Source organism: Oncorhynchus keta, chromosome 17, assembly GCF_023373465.1.
Source record: "Oncorhynchus keta strain PuntledgeMale-10-30-2019 chromosome 17, Oket_V2, whole genome shotgun sequence".
Lineage (NCBI taxonomy): Eukaryota > Metazoa > Chordata > Actinopteri > Salmoniformes > Salmonidae > Oncorhynchus > Oncorhynchus keta.
In genome coordinates, this window is record NC_068437.1 from 42,225,628 (window position 1) to 42,234,505 (window position 8,878).

At 39.9% G+C, this 8,878-nt stretch overlaps 1 long non-coding RNA gene across 1 annotated transcript; it reads right to left on the minus strand.

The window, feature by feature from the left end:
* Nucleotides 1-992: 992 nt before the first annotated feature.
* LOC118377948 (uncharacterized) lies at nucleotides 993-4,797 on the minus strand. Its single transcript, XR_004824365.2, has 3 exons — nucleotides 4,652-4,797; nucleotides 4,503-4,556; nucleotides 993-4,084 (listed from the first exon to the last, which is right to left on the minus strand). It is a non-coding gene; the product is annotated as an uncharacterized LOC118377948 (long non-coding RNA).
* Nucleotides 4,798-8,878: the final 4,081 nt, after the last annotated feature.

The following is an 8,878-nucleotide window of genomic DNA, read 5'->3' on the forward strand; positions in this document are numbered from 1 at the left end:
CAGAAGTCCTTTATCTACTTCCCCAGAGTCAGATGAACCCGTGGACACCATTTAAGAATTGTAAGCATGCTAGCAGATAACTATAGACTTTCAGACATTGCGCTAATGCTAGTTAGCATTGGCTCGCAAAACTACCCCTAACTTCCTTCATACTGGACACACACATAAAAATTGTATCCACGAGTTCATCTGACTCTGGGGAAGTAGATAAAGGCCTCATTTCCAAAATCCAGAAGCATCCCTTTAAGTGCTTTTTTGTTGAGTTGCATACATAAACTCTCATGCAGACACTGCACATACCTTCCTGTTTAACCCTGCTGGGACATTAGTTTAGGCCCACCCAAACCTAGTTGTGAGAAGTGAGAGGACCTTATTGTGACTGGAGGACAATCCAAACTTGAATTCAGGGCAGGGGGAACCGCTTGCATCGTTTGTTTTAAAAACAAACACTTTTTTTTCTTACTATTTAAAAGGCTTATTACTTGGCAAGCTCATATTCCGCAATGGTCCCAAAAGCCCTGTACAATGGAGACAGCACGATTATGCTCCTCAGACTAATTTTATGCTCTTTCTGTTGCTCAAAGCTTAACTGGACATGCTTCTTGAACAGTGTTAAAACCTCTCTTTTGCCCCCCAATCCATCCTTCCCCTCTCTCACATTCTAATTTCATACTCCTCTCTTCAGCCAGTCTCTTCCCCTCACTGACAGCCTTTTTATCTTTCGAACCCTTGTTACCTTCCTCTTCTTATTGCTAACATCTGCTTCCTGGGCAACCCTGCTGCAGACAGATGTCTTATCAAGTGAAACTTTAAAAAATAAAGTTGACCATGTGTAATAATTTTACTTTCCATTAGCTCGTATACTCTATGCATCAGTTTCTGAACAGTAGGTGGCGTCAGTCATACTTTTATGGATAGTGATTGATCTGTGGTAGGTGTTATGTAGATTCCCAATAAATAATTTACACAACTACACTTTTAGCCCATTTAAGATACAAGCAATTAGAAGCAAGTTTTATTCAGATCGCCATTAGCTTTTGCCGAAGCGATTCCTCCTGGGGTCCACAAAACAAAACACTGAAACAGTTAGTCAAAATACCACTAATACCACTAATCACTATTTGTCATACAGTAGCTAGCAGCCAGAGCAGTAACAAGTGTGGCAGGACTAAATAGGTGGGGGCTCATGTTAAACAAGAATGATGACATGGTATGTCAGTTCCTATGAATATGCAGGGTTTGTTTACAGCTGATGTGCTTCAGTGATGCCGCCCAGACCTATTGCAACAAGCAAAGGAAGAGCTCCAACTCGTTAGTCTTTGAAGTTAACGTGTCTCCTGTGAGACTCCCCAATAAAAGAGCATTTCTTTGATCTGGAGTTCTTTTGAACACACCCTCTATGCAATGTCGGCAACTGCGCAGTGCGACATCTTATCACATAAATGCCATACACGTGACAAGTCAAATTACCACACCTGCCACCCACAGCTACAACTCATTGAGTGACAAAAATCATACATGGTTGAATAGACAATATCCACATTTGTAATGGTGCCAAAGGTTTCTAGCAGCTGATATGGACCATAGAGCAAGGCACCTCATGACAACTTTTGACATCCATTGTATTTCAAACCTGTGAATTCCAGTTGATATGTACAGAATGTAATTGCAGTGTAAGCTTAAGCCCTGTGGAGTTACTTCTAGTCCTCATTATAAAGATGTAATCCCAGAAATGTTAAGGATGTTTGAACAAAAATCAAATGGTATTTCCTCACACCTAGTGCATTCAAGCTTATGCCATTCTTTCAAGGTCCAATGCAGCAGTTTACCTCAATATAAAATAATTCAGGGAACAATGAAGTACCTTCATACTGTTATTTTCAATTGATATGGTCAGAAATGAGTTTTTAAAAGCTTCTTAGCAAAGAGCAATTTCTCAAGCAAGAATTTTGCAAGGACTGAGTGAAGGGCCTTATTAGGAGGGATCTGTAACCTAAAATCGATCCATTATTGACATAGGTTTGAAAGTAATTGGTCTAACTTCCAAAACTCAATCCCACCAAAACAGGCTGAAATTTCAGGTGTTCTTTTCAAAAATGAAAAAAAGTTAGAAATATCCAATAAATGTCGTTCCACTTCATGATTGTGTCCCACTTGTTGTTGATTCTTCACAAAAAATATACAGTTTTATATCTTTATGTTTGAAGCCTGAAATGTGGAAAAAGGTCGCAAAGTTCAAGGGGGCCGAATACTTTCGCAAGGCACTGTATACTTTGTGCAGAGGAACATTGGCTGGAGGAATGTTTTGTTCAATATAACTAACTGGTAGAAGGGTTTTCCTGACCTGAGTAGTAGTAGCTAATAGGCACTCCTCCATTCTGGCTATAGCCAATATTGGATGGCACAAGGTAGTAGTCTGTTTGGGCAGTTACTGGCCTTGGGGCACCTGTGCTTTAAGATGGGGCTATAAGTAGGGGGCACAGGCCTGCTGTATTTGCGGGTTGGGGAACAATGTTCACTACCTTGGGACTCAATGATAGTCTGTTTTGTCAGGATTGACTGGCCTTCGGCGGTTATATTGGCTACCAACACTATAAGGAGCATTGTAGGTGGGGGTATAACTCTGCGGTGCAGGTTTGCTGTCTGAACTTCCTGTGATGGAATGATTGAGCGCAGAAACAGGGCCAGAAATTGGTCCAGGAGAGAGTTTACCATCCTGGTCTCTTCCTGAATGGGAGGTGGAGGGGTTTTTCTGACGGGGGGTTTGAATGTATATTGGCTATCCATACTGTAAGGAGAGCCATAGCTGGGGTATAATTCTGGGGGGGCAGGTCTTATTTGGGGGCTTGGTGGACCAAGTTCACTACCTTTCTGGACTGAAGGTTTCTTACCAGCCTGGCCTATTCCTGAATTTGAGATGGAAGGTTTAGTTTGAACTAGAAAATATTTTCCATAGTGGATAGGATCAGAGGTATTGGATACAGGATCAACAGTAGGTTTTGGAGGCATAGTTTGTTCAGTCAGTCTTTTGCCAAAATAACCTGGGGAGAGGTTTTCCTGACCCGGGTAGTAGTAACCACTAGGAGCTCCTCCATTTTGGCCATAGCCAACATTGGTGGGCACAGGGTCAGGTTTTATTGGAGTTGGGGGTTTATATTTATACTGACCTACACTATAAGGAGGGCCATAGCTGGGGGTATAATCGCTGGAGTGCAGGTTTTGAGAGCTTTCCATTCTGGAGGAATTAGGTTTATTTCCTGTCTGGACAGGCGAGGATTTCTTATCAGCCTGTCCTCCTCCAGTCTAGGGTGTCCCAAATTGGGTAGTAGTGGGGTTCTTCAGACCTTGGTAATGTCCACTGGGAACATTTCCAGGCTGAGGGGGGGTACTTGAGCCAACCGGTGCAGGACCAGCTGCAGTGATTGGTTTGGGAGAAATGGTCCTTTGTCAAAGTTTGTGGGAGGCTTCACCTGGCCTGGGTTATAACCACTTAACATCCTGAGTGGGACCATACCACATTGGAACAGGGTAAAATGAAGAAGTTGGGTTTGAATAATACATGGGGAAAGATGTGGTATGCAAGTAATAGCCACTGGGATTTGTCTCATACTGGGGGGGACCAATGGCTAAGGGAATAGGGTAAATGGCACAGCTGGTCTTTCCAGTTTGGGGTTTGGTCAAATCCGTTAGCTCCATCTTATCTGGGATAAAAAAAAAACAACAACTGCCCTTTACACCTTGGATCTTTCCAATGGGGCTATGGGAAACCTCTCTCTGGGTGTCAGATCCATTGGGGGCAGACTAATCTTGGTTTGGGTCTGGGCCCCAGCACAAGGGGTGCCGCCTTTCTGATTAGAGCCAGGACTACTGGTAGAGGTTGTCGGTGGACTTGAGAGGCGTTGGAAGGATATAGTCAGGCGGAAATCTACTGGAGCACTTTTTGACCTGAGGTCAGCAGGAAAAGTGCTACTCCAGGCTGAGGAACTGTGGACCTGGTCATGCTGGCTGGGATAATGTGCAGCTCTGTAGTACTGGGGCTCCACAGTGAGACGCTGTCCACTCTCAGCATAGCCATAACTGCAGCCTGAAATAAATGAACACTTTTAGTATAACATACAGGAGATTCAAATAAATACAGATGTTCTAAGATTATGTGCAATCTCCTAGTGGTTAAAAAGGCTCATCCTGGGATGACATTTTTCTAAAGCCATTCCACCACTTGTTACATTAATCAACTGAGGAATGACGCTAGGAAAATGTAATCCCTCAAATTCATAGACTGTAGTCTAGATGCAGGGATTGAAAGTCCATGAGATCAAAATTTAAATTAACCATGTTAACGCTTTACATAAAATAATTGTAAACAAATTGTTTACAAACATCAATTATATTTTGGTTTCAGATGGGGTTAACAGAATAATAATTATTTTTCATGGATGTGACAATCCCAGACTGTAGATTTTTTTACATTTATTTTGATTGACAATTGAACATTCCCATACCTCTTGGAAAAGATCCAGTTTACTGCTACATTTAACAGGCAAAACAGAACCATGCTGCAAAAGAGAACAGAAATCACTTCAAAATAATTACTAGGTTACCGAAATGAAATTTCGAAGTGAAGAAAAAAATAAAATAGAAACATAATTACCTTAAAAGGTAGACAGACACAGCCATCATGAATGAGCTGCAGCACAGAAGCTATGCTGGTGTGTCGTTATCTGTTTCCAAAAATGTGTGTTTAACACCACAGATTATTGTGATGACAGAAACATTTGGTTGGTGTCATGGAAAGTATATTTGTCAAATTCTCAAGCAGCTTAACCTGGTGGTAATCAAAACCAGCAAGGTGGAACTTACTCAGGTGCAACCATTTGAGATAATCCTTCAATGATTGGTGGAGAAAACTAGGGCAGATAAGTCTCTGGAGCAGGATGTTCAGATGTTTCCAGAGTAGAAAATATTAGGATGCAATTACAGTTCTGAATTTTTGACAAGACACACAAAAAAGTAATGGCTTGTATGGTTCTACAAACTACACAGGCTATGTTTACATAGGCAGCCCAATTGTGATTTGTTTTCTCCAGTAATCACATCAGAGGTGTTTCAGAGAAAATCTGATTGGTCAAAATACCAAATAGTGAGAAAAAAAACTGAATTGGGCTGCATGTGTAAACGCAGTCAGTGTTTTCCTATCCATTTCTTCACATTTGAAGATCTTAGGCTGCTCAGAGGCAGCCCAATTCTGATTTCTAAAAAATATCTGATTTGAAAAAATATCAGTTAGTGGAGGGGAAAAAATATTAATTGTCTGCCTGTGTAAATGCAGGCCGATAAAAACACAAACTGTGTTTAACATGCCAAACAGATTTTAGAGCAATTAAAAGTTTTGCTGTATTAATAGAAGGGGAAGGGCTATGGGACCCCTCCTCCTCTACATTTATAGGGTCCTAGACTACAGATTAACAATATATATATTCATTGTAAGATTTTATAATTATTCCACAGTCTTTTCTAAGTCTCTGCCTCTAATTTTAAAAAATGATCTGAGAAATGTGTGAATTATGGCATGGGGTGGACATATAAATCAACTTGGGGGAGTGGACATTTACTGCTGAGCCTTAGAAAACACTGGAACTATTGTATCTCTTGCAAGTTTGTATAGCTGTGTATGCATGGGCTTGGTCTGAGGAGTAGCAGGTAACGACGTATGCAGTGACATCACAGGGGGTTGACTACAAGCATGATAAAAGCAACTTGGACTTTTCCTATGGGGCAGCTCATGAGAGACATCAGTTGTATGTGTGATGTTTGATCTTTGACATCTGTCTACAGCTGTATTTTGAGTAAAATTGATATGATTTATAAGTGCACGTTTAGAGTATTCCTTATTTGTTAAGTAAATAAAACAGAGCACAGAAAAACGGAACCAACATACGTAAGGCAATTTATACTGTATGGTCCATTTCCAATAAACTAAGCCATCTAATCATCAGAGTACAGGTGCTCTGGAGTCTTGAGCCCTGCTGAATTCATTAATTAAACTTTATTTGACCATAGCTTTGGTGGTGAAGTTTATAATGGGAGGAGGTACAATATGATCCAGTAAATTAATTTTAAACTATATGCAGTTATTCATGCATTTAATAGAACATATACCACTAATTTATACATTTTGTGTCATCCTATTTGACATTCATGTCTCTTTATTATTCAAACCAAATACTCTCAACTCCTTACATGCCTTACCCCAGAAGATATAACACTGTATGTCAATGTTACTGAAGCATTTCCATTTCATGGATATTAGTTTTAGGATATTTGGCAGTTCTAATAATACAAGAAACATCTCTATTCATTCAGATGCTCTTGTGCTTTGATCAAATGTGGTCAGAGTGAAGAACGCTTTTCATGTGAACACTGATGTTTTCCTCCGGGATATTGATGATATGGAATTAAATATGGATTGTGTGTGGTGAAGAGCTTTGATATGCAGTGTGCAGATGCTCTCTTTCCCCCTGTACACTGTACAAGCAGAGTCTGAAGGCCCACTGCTTTGGTAGAACAGAACAAATTCAGTATTCCTAGTTCCCCTCCTCTCTGGTTGGATCCTTACTGTATTGTACAGAACTCTACACAGTCCATGGTTTTAGTTGGTTCACTGCCAGTTTATACTTTATGCAATACTTTTGATTTGATAACTCGAAAAATGTCCCATGGACATACAGTACATGTGTATGATCATTCTCTGACCCTCACTTACATAGATAGACAGGGATTACAGTTTTTGTTCTGTACTTTACCCTAAACTAAATGGGAATTTAAATGCTCACCTTTGTCTTTGTAACATTTTGTTTCTCACATTACCCCCTACAGCTATTACACACAGAACACATTGCTGACTAAAGACCGTTTCTGTACAAGTAAAATTAAAAAATAATAATGTCTCTTGCTAAAGCTTGGCTTTCCCAACCAGTTCTAATAAGTTAATCAAGAAATCACAAGTAAAGTATTTGTCTCACTTGACTGGCTCATATAGCTAAACCAATTTATTTTCTCATAGACTGTTTTCTGAATCAATACACTGTAATTTAAAAAGTTATGAAACATCAAATTGCAGCAAACAGCTGCTGTTTGATCCAGGACATTCCCCTACAACAGTACCTCCAGAAATATCATGAAATATCAAGTCCTTATGGTTAGTACTGAACAAAAATATAAGCGCACTATGTAACAATTTTAACATTTTTACTGAGTTTACGGTTCATATAAGGAAATCAGTCCATTGAAACAAATTAATTAGCCCCTAATCTATTGATTTCACTTGACTGGGAATCAGATATGCATCTGTTGGTCAGAGATACCTTTACAAAAAAAGTAGGGGCGTGGATCAGAAAACTAGCATGTATCTGGTGTGATCAACATTTGCCTCAGGCAGCGCGACACATCTCCTTCACATAGAATTGATCAGGCTGTTGATTGTGGCCTGTGGAATGTTGTCCCACTCCTCTTCAATGGCTGTGCGACGTTGCTGGATATTTGCAGGAACTGGAACACGCTGTCGTACACGTCGATACAGAGTATCCAAAACATGCTCAATGGATGACATGTCTGGTGAGTATGCAGGCCATGGAAGAACTGGGACATGGAGCCTTGCATTATCATGCTGAAACATGAGGTGATGGAGGGGGATGAATGGCACGACATTGGCCTCAGGATCTCGTCACGGTATATCTGTACATTCAAATTGCCATCGATAAAATGCAATTGTGTTTGTTGTCAGCTTATGCCTGCCTATACCATAACCCCACCGCCACCATGGGGCAACGTTCACAATGGTGGCCTTTTATTGTCCCCAGCACAAAGTGCACTTGTGTAATGTTCATGCTGTTTAATCAGCTTCTTGATATGCCACATCTATCAGGTGAATGGATTATCTCGGCAAAGGGGAAATGCTCACTAACAGGTATGTCAACAAATTTGTGAACAACATTTGAGAGAAATAAGCTTCTTGTGCATATTGGACATTTCTGGAATCTTTTATTTCAGCTCATGAAACATGGGACCAACACTTTACATCTTGCGTTTATATGTTTTCTGTGTACATACAGTCATTCACTACTCTCAGACATACAGTATGTCTTGTCCTTGGTCTCAAGTATAAACTACTGACCTCTAGTCATGTGGAAGTCTATAGAACTAGGAATAGAACATCAGACTCCACATGTATCAACTAGCATAAGCAGTGTTTCCCCTATATGCATTAAGCAGCAGCGCACTGCCTCTGCTAAATTGTGGCCACCACTGCAAAAATATATATATTTGGGGCTGGTAAAATGTTTTCAGTGTAAACTTAAATGATTAAAACCAGATATAAAGTATGTAGTAAAGATAATGGAGCAATATATTTTAAAATAAGATCATCTTTGAGAATGAACCATTACCAAAATAAAAACTTGACAGTTAGGGAGAATCTAAAATGTAAAAAAAAAAATGTTATTGAATGGGCCATGTTTGAGTCACTCAGGTAGCATAAGAACATGGTATAAGCCATGGAAAAATGTGCATAATTGCAGGAAATTTGTTTAGGACTGCAAATTCTTTCTCAGCCACATGGCAAAATGTGTATAATTGCAGTAAATTACACTGAACAAAAATATAAACGTAACATGTAAAGTGTTGGTCCAATCTTTCATGAGCTGAAATAAAATATCTCAGAAATGTTCCATGCGAACAAAAAGCTTTACATCCCTGTTAGTCACTATTTCTCCTTTCACCACCTGACTGGTGTGTCATATCAAGAAGCTGATTAAACAGCATGATCATTACACAGCTGCACCTTGTGCTCGGGACAATTAACGGCCACTCTAAAATTTGC